At 44.9% G+C, this 15,073-nt stretch overlaps 1 pseudogene; it reads right to left on the minus strand.

Moving 5' to 3' along the window:
- Positions 1-1,695: 1,695 nt before the first annotated feature.
- LOC125622507 (olfactory receptor 6C76-like) lies at positions 1,696-14,635 on the minus strand (annotated as a pseudogene).
- Positions 14,636-15,073: the final 438 nt, after the last annotated feature.

The following is a 15,073-nucleotide window of genomic DNA, read 5'->3' on the forward strand; positions in this document are numbered from 1 at the left end:
TTGGGGGGGTTCAGGGCACCGTTTCTTGCCCCTGAACTGGGGTATTAACTGCCCCACTAGTGTCCTAGAGGAGGGGAGTGGAGAGGGAGGGACCCGGGCCCACCCTCTACTCCGAGTCCCAGCCCAGGGGCCCTAGGGGTAGCGGTAAACCATTTGAACTAGCGGTTCCTTCCCCTGGGCTGGGAATTGATGCCGACACACTCAATCTAACCAGGTGAGTTATTACTCTACAGATGAGCACTGAAATCTGTGGGCCAGATTCTGTGTTTTGGCTGGGCTCTCCTTGGCAGAGATGAGCATATGTGACCTTGAGCCTCCAATGTTCCAGTCTCTGCATGGATGAGGATTTGTGTTGGTCAGAAGGGGGAGTTCACAGGTCCCTAGCCTATAGAGAATAGCCTATTTCACCTAAAGCGGAAAAAAAGTATTATAATTCCACTTGTTTTATTGCTTGACCAGGATGGGAGTTCAGCTAACTTAGTGACTATCTCACAGGACTGGCAATCAAAAGCAAAGGGTTATATTCTTGAGGCTTCTGGGAAGTCACTTCACAACCTTCTGCCTCAGTTTCCCCCATCTGTCAAGTGACGGGAATGTTACTTATCAATGTTTGTAAAGTGTTTTTAGATGGTTATATGTAAATTGCTATCTATGGACTAAGTATTATTAACAAAAGACCTTGCAAGAGATATTAGAGAGACAAAGTGGGTGAGGCAATATCCTTTATTGGACCTACTTCTGTGGGCGAGACAGATAAGGGTGTGGTTTACATTATAGCACTAGGTCAACACAAGGTAGCTTTTGTTGACCTAACTATGGAAGCGTCTACTCTTAAATTTCGCTCCCAGCTGACTTAACTGACCCACTACATTGAATTAACAACTCCACCTCCATGAGCAGCGTAGAGTCAAAGTCGATGTAGTTAGGTTGATGCACCATCAGTGTAGACACTGCCTTGCTTATGTCGACTATTACTGCCTTTCAGGAGCTATTCCACAATGCTGCACATAACAGTACAATCAATACAAGTACTCCTGCTGAGGACGCGCACCGACTATACAAGAAGCAAAGTTTAAACACGCACTAGTGATGTAATTACTGTGGCAAAAGTATGCCGACATAAGTTAGGTCAACTTAATTTGGTAATATAATATAGACATGGCCAAGCCTTTGAGCTACACAGAGCTCTTCCTTGGGTCTGAGAAAGGTACTCAGAGTGTCACAGCTAAATACAAGATCAAACAGATAGTTTAGAATAAGTAGTTAGCACATATTCTAAGATATTGTTTAAGGCGAAATGGCCCATTAACACAACACTGCATATTGCAAGAGATAGATAGATAGATAGATAGTCAGACTTGACAATTAAGGTCTGGCTTGACAAAACCCTGGCTGGGATGATTTAATTGGGGATTGGTCCTGCTTTGAGCAGGGGGGTGGACTAGATGACCTCCTGAGGTCCCTTCCAACCCTGATATTCTATGATTCTATGATAGATAGATATATAGATAGATAATTGGTTTTCTTGGAGGGAAAGAATGGTTTCTAGCATCCTATTACTCTTGTTTAATTTCCCCTTCTTTTCCACTCACAAAACCCATTCAGAAGTGAAGATGATTCCTTTAGAAGTTCACGCTTCTCTTCAAGATGGCCCTCAGGGCATCTTTAATCTGCTCATGCTGAAGATGAAGGGGCTTATGGGAGGCTGTTCCTCAGGCTGAAGATGAAAGAGTTCATGAGAGGCGTCACCACTGTGTTGAGCAGGGCCACCAGATTGTTGAGCAAGGCATCGCTTCCCGGAGGCTGGACACACATGAAGATGCAGCTGCCGTAGCCCAGGGTGATGATGATGAAGTGGAAGGAGCAGGTGGAGAAGGCCTGGTTGCGTCCTCTGGGGGATGTTATCCTGAGGATGGTGGCAACAATGTAGGTGTAGGACACCACCATAAGGATCAAGGATCCCAACAGGATGGCAGAGGAAGCCATGAAACTCACCAGCTCCACAAAGCTCATATCCGCACAGGACAGCTTGACCAAGGCCATGTCATCGCAAAAGAAGTGGTCAATGCGGTTGGCACTTCAGAAGGGCAGGGTGATGACCTGGATGGTGGGGATGATGGGGGACAGGAACCCTGCTGCCCATTACCCCCAAACCAAGCTGGAGGCAGAGCTGAGAATTCTTGAATGTGGTGTAGCACAGTGGGTCACAGATGGCCACGTAGCAGTCATAGGACATGGCGGCCAGCAAGGCAAACTTGCTTCAGCCCAGAAAGAAATAGAAGTAGCATTGAGCAATGCAAGCCGGGTAGGAGATGGCCCTGTTACCCCTCAGGAAGCTGGCTATCATCTTGGGTAGGACGGAAGATGTAATAAGGATCTCCAAGCGACAGTTTTCAGAGAAAGAAGTTTATGGGGCTGTAGAGGTGACACTTTAAGAGGATGATTGCGATGATCATGATATTGCCAGATAAGATCAGCAGGTAAGAGGCCAGGAAGCCAACAACAATGAGGCATTTCCAGATGATGGGGGTAGAGGAAGCCCACGAAGATGAATTCAGTCACGGTGGTTTGGTTCTGCTTGGTTACATAGGAGCTTTCTGTGTTGGGGCAGAGGGAAGACGGTGGGAATAGGGAACAATGTGTTAGATGAACAGGAGAAAAGAAAAGAAGAAAAACGGAAGAGTAGAGAAGAGGAAAGAAAGTGGAAGAGAGAAAACTTTAGACAAAAAATTTTAAAAGAGCAAAGCTGGATGGAATTGTTTCCCTGTGGAAATGTTCAATTCTTTTGAGGGTGTGAGGGAGAGAGGAAATTTTATTTCCTCAATGAAAAGTGCAAAATTTTCCACAGACAGCAGACACTTACCACAATTTTTTATGTTAGTTGAAAACCCAATTTTTTGTCAAAAACCAGTTTTGATAGAAATGTTTGGACTAGACTTAAAAATAAGGAAAAAAAGAAAAATAGTAACTGAAGTTACTAGATCACAGGCCCTGATTCTCATGGGAGACTTCAATCACCCTGATATCTGCTGGGAGAGCAATACAGCGGTGCACGGACAATCCAGGAAGTTTTTGGAAAGGGTAGGGGACAATTTACTGGTGCAAGTGCTGGAGGAACCAACTAGGGGCAGAGCTCTTCTTGATCTGCTGCTCACAAACCAGGAAGAATTAGTAGAGGAAGCTAAAGTGGATGGGAACCTGGGAGGCAGTGACCATGAGATCGTCAAGTTCAGGATCCTGACACAGGGAAGAATGGAGAGCAGCAGAATACGGACCCTGGACTTCAGAAAAGCAGAGTTTGACTCCCTCAAGGAACTGATGGGCAAGATCCCCTGGGAGAATAACATGATGGGGAAAGGACTATAAGGTGGATAGAAAGTTGGCTAGATTGTCGGGCTCAACGGGTAGTGATCAATGGCTTCATGTTTAGTTGGCAGCTGGTATCAAGTGGAGTGCCCCAAAGGTCGGTCCTGGGGCCAGTTTTGTTCAATATCTTCATAAATGATCTGGAGGATGGTGTGGATTGCAACCTCAGCAAGTTTGCAGATGAGACTAACCTGGGAGGAGAGGTAGATATGCTGGAGGGTAGGGATAGGATACAGAGGGCCCTAGACAAATTAGAGGATTGGGCCAAAAGAAAAATGATGACGTTCAACAAGGACAAGTGCAGAGTCCTGCACTTAGGACTGAGTCATCTATCTGCCGACCTGATGGGGCAAACAGAGAAGTCTGCTGCTTGCCAGGGCCTAAAATTCGCGATGTGACGGAGAGTCTGCCGAGACTCATCAACCCCTCGGATCGCTACCCCTTCCTGCTTCTCCACATGGGCACCAGTGATACTGCCAAGAATGACCGTGAGTGGATCACTGCGGACTACGTGGCCCTGGGAAGAAGGATAAAGGAGTTGGAGGCGCAAGTGATGTTCTCATCCATCCTCCCCGTGGAAGGAAAAGGCCGGGGTAGGGATCGTCGAATCGTGGAAGTCAACGAATGGCTACACAGGTGGTGTCGGAGAGAAGGCTTTGGATTCTTTGACCATGGGACGGTGTTCCAAGAAGGAGGAGTGCTAGGCAGAGACGGGCTCCACCTAACAAAGAGAGGGAAGAGCATCTTCGCGAGCAGGCTGGCTAACCTAGAGAGGAGGGCTTTAAACTAGGTTCAACGGGGGAAGGAGACCAAAGCCCTGAGGTAAGTGGGGAAGCGGGATACCGGGAGGAAGCACGAGCAGGAGCGTGTGAGAGGGGAGGGCTCCTGCTTCATACTGAGAAAGTCAGTTATCTCAAGTGCCTATATACAAATGCACAAAGCCTGGGAAACAAGCAGGGAGACCTGGAGGTCCTGGCAAAGTCAGAGAATTATGATGTGATTGGAATAACAGAGACTTGGTGGGATAACTCGCATGACTGGAGTACTGTCATGGATGGGTATAAACTGTTCAGGGAGGCCAGAAACTGTTCAGGGAGGCCAGAAAAGGTGGGGAAGTTGCACTGTATGTAAGGGAGCAGTATGACAGCTCAGAGCACAAGTATGAAACTGCAGAAAAACCTGAGAGTCTCTGGATTAAGTTTAGAAGTGTGAGCAACAAGGGTGATGTCGTGCTGGGAGTCTACTATAGACCACTGGACCAGGGGGATGAGGTGGATGAGGCTTTCTTCTGGCAACTCGCAGAAATTATTAGATTGCACGCCCTGGTTCTCATGGGAGACTTCAATCACCCTGATATCTGCTGGGAGAGCAATACAGCGGTGCACAGACAATCCAGGAAGTTTTTGGAAACTGTAGGGGACAATTTCCTGGTGCAAGTGCTGGAGGAACCAACTAGGGGCAGAGCTCTTCTTGACCTGCTGCTCACAAACCAGGAAGAATTAGTAGGGGAAGCAAAAGTGGATGGGAACCTGGGAGACAGTGACCATGAGATGGTCGAGTTCAGGATCCTGACACAAGGAAGAAAGCAAAGCAGCAGAATACAGACCCTGGACTTCAGAAAAGCAGACTTTGACTCCCTCAAGGAACTGATGCGCAAGATCCCCTGGGAGAATAACATGAGGGGGAAAGAAGGCCAGGAGAGCTGGCTGTATTTTAAAGAATCCTTATTGTGGTTACAGGGACAAACCATCCCGATGTGTAGACAGAATAGTAAATATGGCAGGCGACCAGCTTGGCTTAACAGTGAAATCCTTGCTGATCTTGAACACAAAAAAGAAGCTTACAAGAAGTGGAAGATTGGACAAATGACCAGGGATGAGTATAAAAATATTGCCCGGGGATGCAGGAGTGAAATCAGGAAGGCCAAATCACACCTGGAGTTGCAGCTAGCAAGAGATGTTAAGAGTAACAAGAAGGGTTTCTTCAGGTATGTTGGCAAGAAGAAGAAAGTCAAGGAAAGTGTGGGCCCCTTACTGAATGAGGGAGGCAACCTAGTGACAGAGTAACCTAGTCCCACAGTATTCTTGTCAGCAAGTTAAAGAAGTATGGGCTGGATGGATGCACTACGAGGTGGGTAGAAAGTTGGCTAGATTGTCGGGCTCAATGGGTAGTGATCAATGGCTCCATGTCTGGTTGGCAGCCAGTTTCTAGCGGAGTGCCCCAAGGGTCGGTTCTGGGGCCAGTTTTGTTCAATATCTTCATAAATGATCTGGAGGATGGTGTGGATTGCACCCTCAGCAAGTTTGCAGATGACACTAAACTGGGAGGAGTGGTAGATACGCTGGAGGGTAGGGATAGGATACAGAAGGACCTAGACAAATTGGAGGATTAGGCCAAAAGAAATCTGATGAGGTTCAACAAGGACAAGTGCAGAGTCCTGCACTTTGGACGGAAGAATCCAATGCACCTCTACAGACTAGGGACTGAATGGCTAGGCAGCAGTTCTTCAGAGAAGGACCTAGGGGTGACAGTGGACGAGAAGCTGGATATGAGTCAACAGTGTGCCTTGTTGCAAAGAAGCAATGGCATTTTGGAATGTATACGTAGGGGCATTGCCAGCAGATCGAGGGACGTGATCATTCCCCTCTGCTCGACATTGGTGAGGCCTCATCTGGAGTACTGTGTGCAGTTTTGGGCCCCACACTGCAAGAAGGATGTGGAAAAATTGGAAAGAGTCCAGCGAAGGGCAACAAAAATGATTAGGGGTCTGGAACACATGACTTATGAGGAGAGGCTGAGGGAACTGGGATTGTTTAGTCTACGGAAGAGAAGAATGAGGGGGGATTTGATAGCTGCTTTCAACTACCTGAAAGGGGGTTCCAGAGAGGATGGTTCTAGACTATTCTCAGTGGTAGAAGAGGACAGGACAAGGAGTAATGGTCTCAAGTTGCAGTGGGGGAGGTTTAGGTTGGATATTAGGAAAACCTTTTTCACTAGGAGGGCGGTGAAACACTGGAATGCTTTACCTAGGGAGGTGGTGGAATCTCCTTCCTTAGATATTTTTAAGGTCAGGCTTGACAAAGCCCTGGCTGGGATGATTTAGTTGGGGATTGGTCCTTCTTTGAGCAGGGGGTTGGACTAGATGACCTCCAGAGGTCCCTTCCAACCCTGATATTCTATGATTCTACGATTCTATGAAAGTGAAAGTTAAAAACAGGAATACAGAAAAAAGTAAAGGATATGAGAGGGTGAAAATGAAAGGAGAGAAATGAAGAAAGAGAATAAAAAGGAAAGAAGGAAAAATAAAGCAAAAAAGTAAAGAACAAAATTAAGAGAAAAAGAAAAGAAATTAGAAAAGAGGAAAATGGAAAAAGGAGAAATAAAACAAGGAGAAAAGGAACAGAGAGAAAAAATAAACATCAAATTTAGGAACCAAAAAAAAAAACAAAGTAAAAGGAAGGAAAGAAAAGAAAAGAAACCAGAAAAAAACAAGGAAAAAATTATGAGTACAAGCAGAGTCAGGATGAGCTCTACCCTGACATCTGGTTGTGAGTCATGGTGGGTTGTGGAAAAGAACTTCAGGGGCTGATCTCATTTGCATAGACACACCCACCCCACCTAGATGGTCACTTTCGCTGCTGTAGGAGCCCCAGTTTCTCTGTTATTGGGGCAGGAATAAACTGTTATCCTGATTATGTGAATCAAGGACAGTGGAACTGTACTTGGCCTTTTGTTATGCTTGAGGGACTCACCATCAACTAAGCAGCACTCACTAGGCAAGGGAGATGGGTTCCAAAACCCAGTGAATGAAGAGAGGCTGGGTTTAGGTATTGATGTCTAGTGGTATGGGTCTGTTTGTGAGGGCTTTATGTGCTAATTGCACTTCTTTCTTTTTCTACTGTAGAATATTAGAGCTAGCTTTGATTCTATTAGGAGTCTATTTACAGGTTGCTGAGCTGAAGTTGTTTTGGGCCAATGGTACACCAGCAGTGAGGCTCTCCTACTACAAGCTGAAGTTACAAAAGAGCTAAACTTACTAAGAGCTGAAATCACTGAGTGTTGTGTTAAGTAGCAGGGGAGCCTGAAGATATGGTGTGGAACAGTTTGCGGGATGGCTGGCAGAGCAGAGTGGCTGGTGGAGTTGAGCAGTTTGTGGGTGCTGGAGCAGCTCATGGGGGCGGCTGGCAGAGTGGAGTGGAACGATTTGTGGGACAGCTGGTGGAGCGGAGCGGATCCCCATGGAGAGGTGGAGCGATCGGCTTTGGACCATGTAAGGTGCCCCTTAAATCCCCCCCCCCCCCCCCCCGCACATCTCCACCCAGGTTGGGAGGTAAAACTCTGCAGATAAACTTTCAAACTCTGGGGCTGCACTGACCAGGGACAGAGACCTTTGGGTTGTTGGACTTTTGGGACTTTGGGTGATTTTGAGTTGCTGGACTCAAGAACCAAAGGGAAAGGACACAGCCCAATTTGCTTGGGATGGGTTTTTTGCTCATGGGTTGTGTTATGAATCCTGTTGGTGGTGTTTCCCCAACATAATGCCACATTGTTTCTCTCCGTTATTAAAAAACTTTTGGTACACTCAGACTCTGTGCTTGCGGGAGGGGAAGTATTGCCTCTTAGAGGCACCCAGTGGGGGTGGTATATATTTGTCCCAGGTCACTGGATGGAGGCTCGAGCCGGTTTTGCATTGTGTATTGGAATGGAACCTCTAGGTACTGAACCCGGCCCTTGTTGCTGCCAACTCTGACGGGCAGAAGGGTTACATGAGTGAAAAAAGAAAGGAGAGAAGAGAGAAAGAGGAAATGAAAAGATAAGAAAAAAGGTGATTAAAAAGGAGATAATATTTTTAAAAAGGGAAAAAGAAAAGGGAAAAAAACAAAAGGAAATAATAACCGGAAGTAGTGCATGTGGGTGGGGAGGACAGCTACTTACATTAGTCTGGGTCTGTGATGCTAGGAAGATGCCATAAAGACAAGCCAGATAGGCACAGATTGAGGCATGTGCTGCAATCATCCCCAACCCCCGTAAGGCAAATTCTTCTGGAGTAATTTTTAAATTCTAGTCCCAGCTCTTTTGGATTAAATACTAAAGTAATTTGTTCTGAACTGCTTCAAAGACTGACAAGAAATAATCTCTGATTTTTCTCTTCATGTCAAACTACGAGAAGCTGTCAAATAGCACCTGCAATGTCAGGATCTTTTGACTTGTCTGACGGGCATTGTCACATCTCAACAACTTGTCCTTTTATATGTTGATTCTAGTTCTCCTGGTCTGATGAATAACCCCCCTGGCCTTCTCTGTGAAGTAGGTCTACCTTGACTGGGTGAGGCTGAGTAGTGAAAATGATCGCATGTACCCCAGAGGATCAACTATTGGAGAGTCCCAAATCCACTTTCTGAGATGTACGTGGAAAGAGGAAAAAACATGACACTCGCTTTCCAAGAAATACTAACTAAGTTACCATCTGTGACCAACTACAGGCACCTTTCAGAATGTTTTAGTCTTTGCCCATATGTCACAGGCTCGCTTGTGATGCCAGAGATCTCTAATGTGCCATCTAATTCATTGCATGTGACTCCGACCATTTAATTATTGTGTTCCTTACACTTCTTGGTAAGCAGTGTAGTCCAGTGGGTTATGCACTGGTCTGCGCAGCAGGAGATCCTCACTTCTAATGATCTCTATGTCGCTTGCTCAGGGCAGGTCCTTTAGCACTAAGCCCCCGAACCACAAAATGCCTAACTCCTGTTGTGACCATTGGGCCGTTAATTGTTGCCCACTTGCGAGTTAACTAAGGAGAGTAGGCCAGTCAAGGTTCCTTCCCCACTCTGAACTCTAGGGTACAGATGTGGGGACCTGCATGAAAAACCCCCTAAGCTTATTTTTACCAGCTTAGGTTAAAACTTCCCCAAGGTACAAACTATTTTACCTTTTGCCCCTGGACTTTATTGCTGCCACCACCAAGCGTCTAACAAATATATAACAGGGAAAGAGCCAACTTGGAAACGTCTTTCCCCCCCAAGAATCCTCCCAAACCCTACACCCCCTTTCCTGGGGAAGGCTTGATAAAAATTCTCACCAATTTGCATAGGTGAACACAGACCCAAAGCCTTGGATCTTAGGAACAATGAAAAAGCAATCAAGTTCTAAAAAGAAGAATTTTAATTGAAGAAAAAGTAAAAGAATCACCTCTGTAAAATCAGGATGGTAAATACCTTACAGGGTAATCAGATTCAAAACATAGAGAATCCCTCTAGGCAAAACCTTAAGTTCCAAAAAGACACAAAAACAGGAATATCCATTCCATTCAGCACAACTTATTTTATCAGCCATTTAAACAAAACAGAATCTAATGCAAATCTAACTAGATTGCTTATTAGCCCTTTACAGGAGTTCTGACCTGCACTCCTGCTCTGGTCCTGGCAAAAGCAGCACACAGACCGAGAGAACCTTTGTTTCTCCCCCACTCCAGCTTTGAAGGTATCTTGTCTCCTCATTGGTCATTTTGGTCAGGTGCCAGCGAGGTTATCCTAGCTTCTTAACCCTTTACAGGTGAAAGGATTTTTCCTCTGGCCAGGAGGGATTTTAAAGGTGTTTACCCTTCCCTTTATATTTATGACAAGGCCAAGTTGTTTTCACTAATAAATGTGATAAACAGGTTAAGTCCCAATCACCACCTCAGATGAAACAGGATTGAATTTAACAGTAACAGCTCCTGCCCATCTGAACTTAGTTCTTCACTTTCCCCACAAGGACAGTTAGGACCATCTTTGATGCCCTCTAAGATGCGGTCCCACGAGGGTTGTTTTCCTTTCTAAAACTCTCTCTGGCTAAAGAGACAGGGAACAAGGGATGTGGCTGAAACAAAAACCTTGTCTAATACCTTACATTTCAAATGCCGTAACTGCTCTTTCTTATTTTCTTTGTCTTTAATAAAAGGTTAAAAGGATTTTTAATGATGTGTTTGCCATAGGAACTAAGCAGGCTGATGCATGTGCATACCAAACCCTGAACCTTGTTTAACACTGTTTGATGTTGGACAGTGATTGGGTGATGCTAACACCTTTGGACCCATGTATTCCATCTAAATTAAACCAATGCTACTATTTTAGACACCTAAGTTCAAAATTTAGGCACCACTGAGCTCCTCAAAGCCCCCACTTAGCTGTTGCCAAGCCCTATAAGTGCCTTAATTCTCTCGATGCCGAAAGTTTTGCTGCAAACATCCCCTAAGTACCAATTGTTTCTGCCATGATGCATGTGAACCGCAGCCTCACTCGAGGTGTTTGGTTGCCTGTCTCAAATCTAAGCCCCAGCCGGATCCTCAAACCAGACAAACATTGACATGACTGCACTTCTTTCTCCTGTGGAACCTGACCTGATAGATGGGCTCTGAACACACCTAAATCCACATAAGATAGTGTAGGGTACTGTGAGGATTTCCTCATATCTAAGCTGGAAAGGAATAGATTTTTATCGATAAATATCAGTTAACGGTGATTTCATCAAACACACAATATGACGAAAAAATGTTTCCATCACTAATCAAAATTGACTGATAGGCAAGGTAAGCAAAATGCTACCTGAGCACTGATTAGAGTTTGATTTAAGGATATTGATCTTGTATATCATGTTGCCAATTAGTGTTGTAACATTTTATAAAGCTTTAACTTTCTGAATCCCAGCATCTATCCTCATTAAATAATTATCTGATCCCCTCCCTCATAATTTCCTGCAACTGTGAAAATTTAAATCAATAAACATTGAGGGGGAAATAAAGCTTAAAACTTTTGATTTTGCACAACTGTGAAAACTAAAAAAAATAAAAAAGCTTAAAAATAAGCATCAATAATATCTGCCAAAACAAATTTTTTTAAATTGAAATCTGCCAACCCTACTCATAACTTGTATGTTAGGGCACATAACAGTGGTTAGGACACACTCGGGGGCCAAGGATTCCTAACCTCTTGTTTTTGGTTTTCACTGTGCGGCTAAGGCCCAGATCCACAAAGAGACTACAGCATTGCAATGTGTCTTAAGACCTAACTTTAAGGCACCTGGAAGCCAGTGGAATCAACAAATCCTGGGTCAGGCATCTAAGCTCTCTATGCAAGGAATGGGGAGAGAGGGACACCTAAGAATGGGATCCACAAAAGCCAGCATGCTGGGTGGGGAGCTGCCTAAATTAGCCAAAGGCATATGCCAATGACAGGGATGTGTCTTAAAGCCAACCCTCTCGGGGAGTTCAGCTCCTAAATCTGGGCTGGAGGGAGACACCTAGCTCTGCTTAGAATTTTCTGCTGTGAACCATCTCCTGGAGTTAGGGGCCAATGTCATTTTTTTCAAGACATGCCCAGGGAGAAGAAGCCCACCGGGTAATGCACTCACCTGGGACATTAAAGACCTGGGTTCAATGTCACCCTCTACCCAATGTGGAGAGCAATTCTGAACGAGGGCATCCCATATCCCAGGTGAGCACCCTAATGACTGAGCTAAAGGTTACAATGGAGTTCCTCCTCCTGCCCTCTGCCATTTTGTGTGGCATTGGGCTACTTCAGAACACTCTACTAGATCAAGCCCTGCAGGTGAGATCAACTAAGAATTGCCACTATGAATGACAATGGATAATTAATGGGCCAGGGACAGGGGCATGAGGATGACTCTAAAGCCAGGTATTTGGAGCATTCACCTAGGATGTAGGAGAGGTAAATTCATGTCCCTGTTTGTTATTTATAAATAGTGGAGCAGCTTCAACAGTCAAGCCTTAGAGAGAACCCTGCACCACACCACCCCATAATCCAATGACTAGGGGTCTATTCTGTGTCATAGAATCATAGAATATCAGTGTTGGAAGGGACCTCAGGAGGTCATCTAGTCCAACCCCCTGCTCAAAGCAGGACCAATCCCCAATTAAATCATCCCAGCCAGGGCTTTGTCAAGCCTGACCTTAAAAACTTCTAAGGAAGGAGATTCCACCACCTTCCTAGGTAATGCATTCCAGTGTTTCACCACCCTCCTAATGAAAAAGGTTTTCCTAATATCCAACCTAAACCTCCCCCACTGCAACTTGAGACCATTACTCCTTGTCCTGTCCTCTTCTACCACTGAGAATAGTCTAGAACCATCCTCTCTGGAACCCCCTTTCAGGTAGTTGAAAGCAGCTATCAAATCCCCCCTCATTCTTCTTTTCTGCAGACTAAATAATTCCAGTTCCCTCAGCCTCTCCTCATAAATCATGTGTTCCAGTCCCCTAATCATTTTAGTTGCCCTCCGCTGGACTCTTTCCAATTTTTCCTCATCCGTCTTGTAGTGTGGGGCCCAAAACTGGACACAGTACTCTAAATCAGGCCTCACCAATGTCTAATAGAGGGGAATGATCATCTCCCTTGATCTGCTGGCAATGCTCCTACTTATACAGCCTGTTAGGGGGCTTATTCCTTCACCCACTTACTTCCCTGGTCCTTCTCGCATGAACAAAGATCAACAATACCCAAAGTCCAAAGGTGCAAACGATTAAATGTTTATTGGGTGAACTTCCAGCAAGCATGATTCCAGTTTCCTTCCTTAGTGTCCCCCTTCCCAGCTCTGACACCATAGAGCCTTACCTGTGGCCCTGTTCCCATCCCTGCCCTTAGCTAAACATGATTCCAATTTCTCCACCCCCATTCCCTGTTCCCATTCTCCCACCTCCCCCACACACACACACATACACACTTCCTGATTGACTGCAGACTATATAGTAAAACTTGAGTTAGGCTTAGCTATACCTTTACCAATCATTTTACTGAAATTTAACTAACCAAGGCTAACATATTGTAACATGATTATTTAACCAATTATATCCCACCACCTTAATTAGTTTACACTCAGCAAAATTAATTATACAGCAGACAGGAACAATCACAAAACCAGACAGAGATTATACAGACAAAGAATAGCGAAGTGGGAACTATAATGACAAAACAATACAGAAGTGAGGATTTCACATCCCAGTTATTGATAAGTGAGTTCTTGCCAGACAGGATGTTATCAAACTAAGTTTCCTTTTACATCTTCTAGGCACTTCCCTTTCTCTGGAGGTGATAGGCATTATCAGGACAGGATTGTATTCCTAACAGCCCAATAGCACCTTCTTTCAATGTGACTAGTTTGGAATGTGAGGATGTGACCGTTCGCTTCCCAGGTTATGGCTGCCTCTGCTGCTTAGCCAAAGGCCTTAGCCTAAGAACAGGGCCTCAGACTGTCACAGTAAGAGAAGGCCCTTACACCAGCAGACAGTGAATTTGATTCTTTCTTTTATACCTCTATACCTAGCCAAGTGATAAGAATACACCTAAATTCTTAGAGTATAGGCCTTTACAGACAGGCCTGAATATATATATCCTAACACAGCCCAAAATGTTGTTAGCCTTCTTGGCAACAAGGGCACACTGTTGACTCATATCTAGTTTCTAATGCACTGTAATCCCCAGGTCCTTTTCTGCAGAACTGCGCCTAGCCACTCGGTCCCTAGTCTGTAGCGGTGCATGGGATTCTTCCGTCCTAAGTGCAGGACTCTGCACTTGTCCTTGTTGAACCTCATCAGATTTCTTTTGGCCCAATCCTCTAATTTTTCTTGGTCCCTCTGTATCCTATCCCTACCCTCCTATCTACCACTCCTCCCGGTTTAGTGTCATCAACAAACTTGCTGAGGGTGTAATCCACGCCATCCTCCAGATCATTTATGAAGATATTGAACAAAACCGGCCCCAGGACTGACCCATGGGGTACTCCACTTGATACCGGCTGCCAACTAGACATGGAGCCATTGATCACTACCCGTTGACCCCAACGATCTAGCCAGCTTTCTATCCAGCTTCTAGTCTATTCATCCAGCCCATACTTCTTTAACTTGCTGGCAAGAATACTGTGGGAGACCATATCAAAAGCTTTGCCTCATAGTGCAGACAACCCAGCTTCACGGATCTTCTCCATATCAGGCAGAGCAGGGAACTGTTGGGTTGTCTGTATCACCTGAACCAAAAGCATTTCTTGTGGTTAACAGCTACTGGTAAAGCAATAGATCATGACAGATAGGCAAGGAAAAGGTTAGGACCAGCTAACCTTCTCCAGCTAATAATAATAAGGTGATGATGACGGAGTTCCCAATCATCACCACCATAAGGATGATGAAGAATAGCATGACAAGGACAATCACCACCTCGCGGGGGCTGGGGAAACCTATCAGAATGAATTCAGTCACAAGTGTCCTGTTCCTTGCTTCCATACCTGCTACGACCCTTACCTAGACAGAGAACAATAAAATAATGAAACCAACACATTTTCAAGTGTTATTGAGAGCTTTACTTAGAATTGCAGTGGGAAACATGAGGTTTAATTAATAGATAACAGTAAATAATAATAGATAAGATGCAGGAGAGGATGGAGAAAAAAATGATGAGGAAGAAGATGAAGATGAAGAACAAGAATATAAAGAAGAAGAAGAAGAGCCTCTAAAACAAGATTGGATCATTGGGATTGATACATGAATCACTGGGTGAGGTTCTTTGGTCTGTGTTATGCAGGAGGTCAGATTAGGTGATCCATAATGGTCTCATCTGGCTTTGAAATCTATGAATTTATCAAAAAGACAACGACAACAACGAAGACAGAGAAGCAGAAGTTAATGACGATGCAAAATAACTAAATCACAAAAGTGGAATGA

The sequence above is a fragment of the Caretta caretta genome, chromosome 13 (assembly GCF_965140235.1).
Source record: "Caretta caretta isolate rCarCar2 chromosome 13, rCarCar1.hap1, whole genome shotgun sequence".
Taxonomy (NCBI): domain Eukaryota; kingdom Metazoa; phylum Chordata; order Testudines; family Cheloniidae; genus Caretta; species Caretta caretta.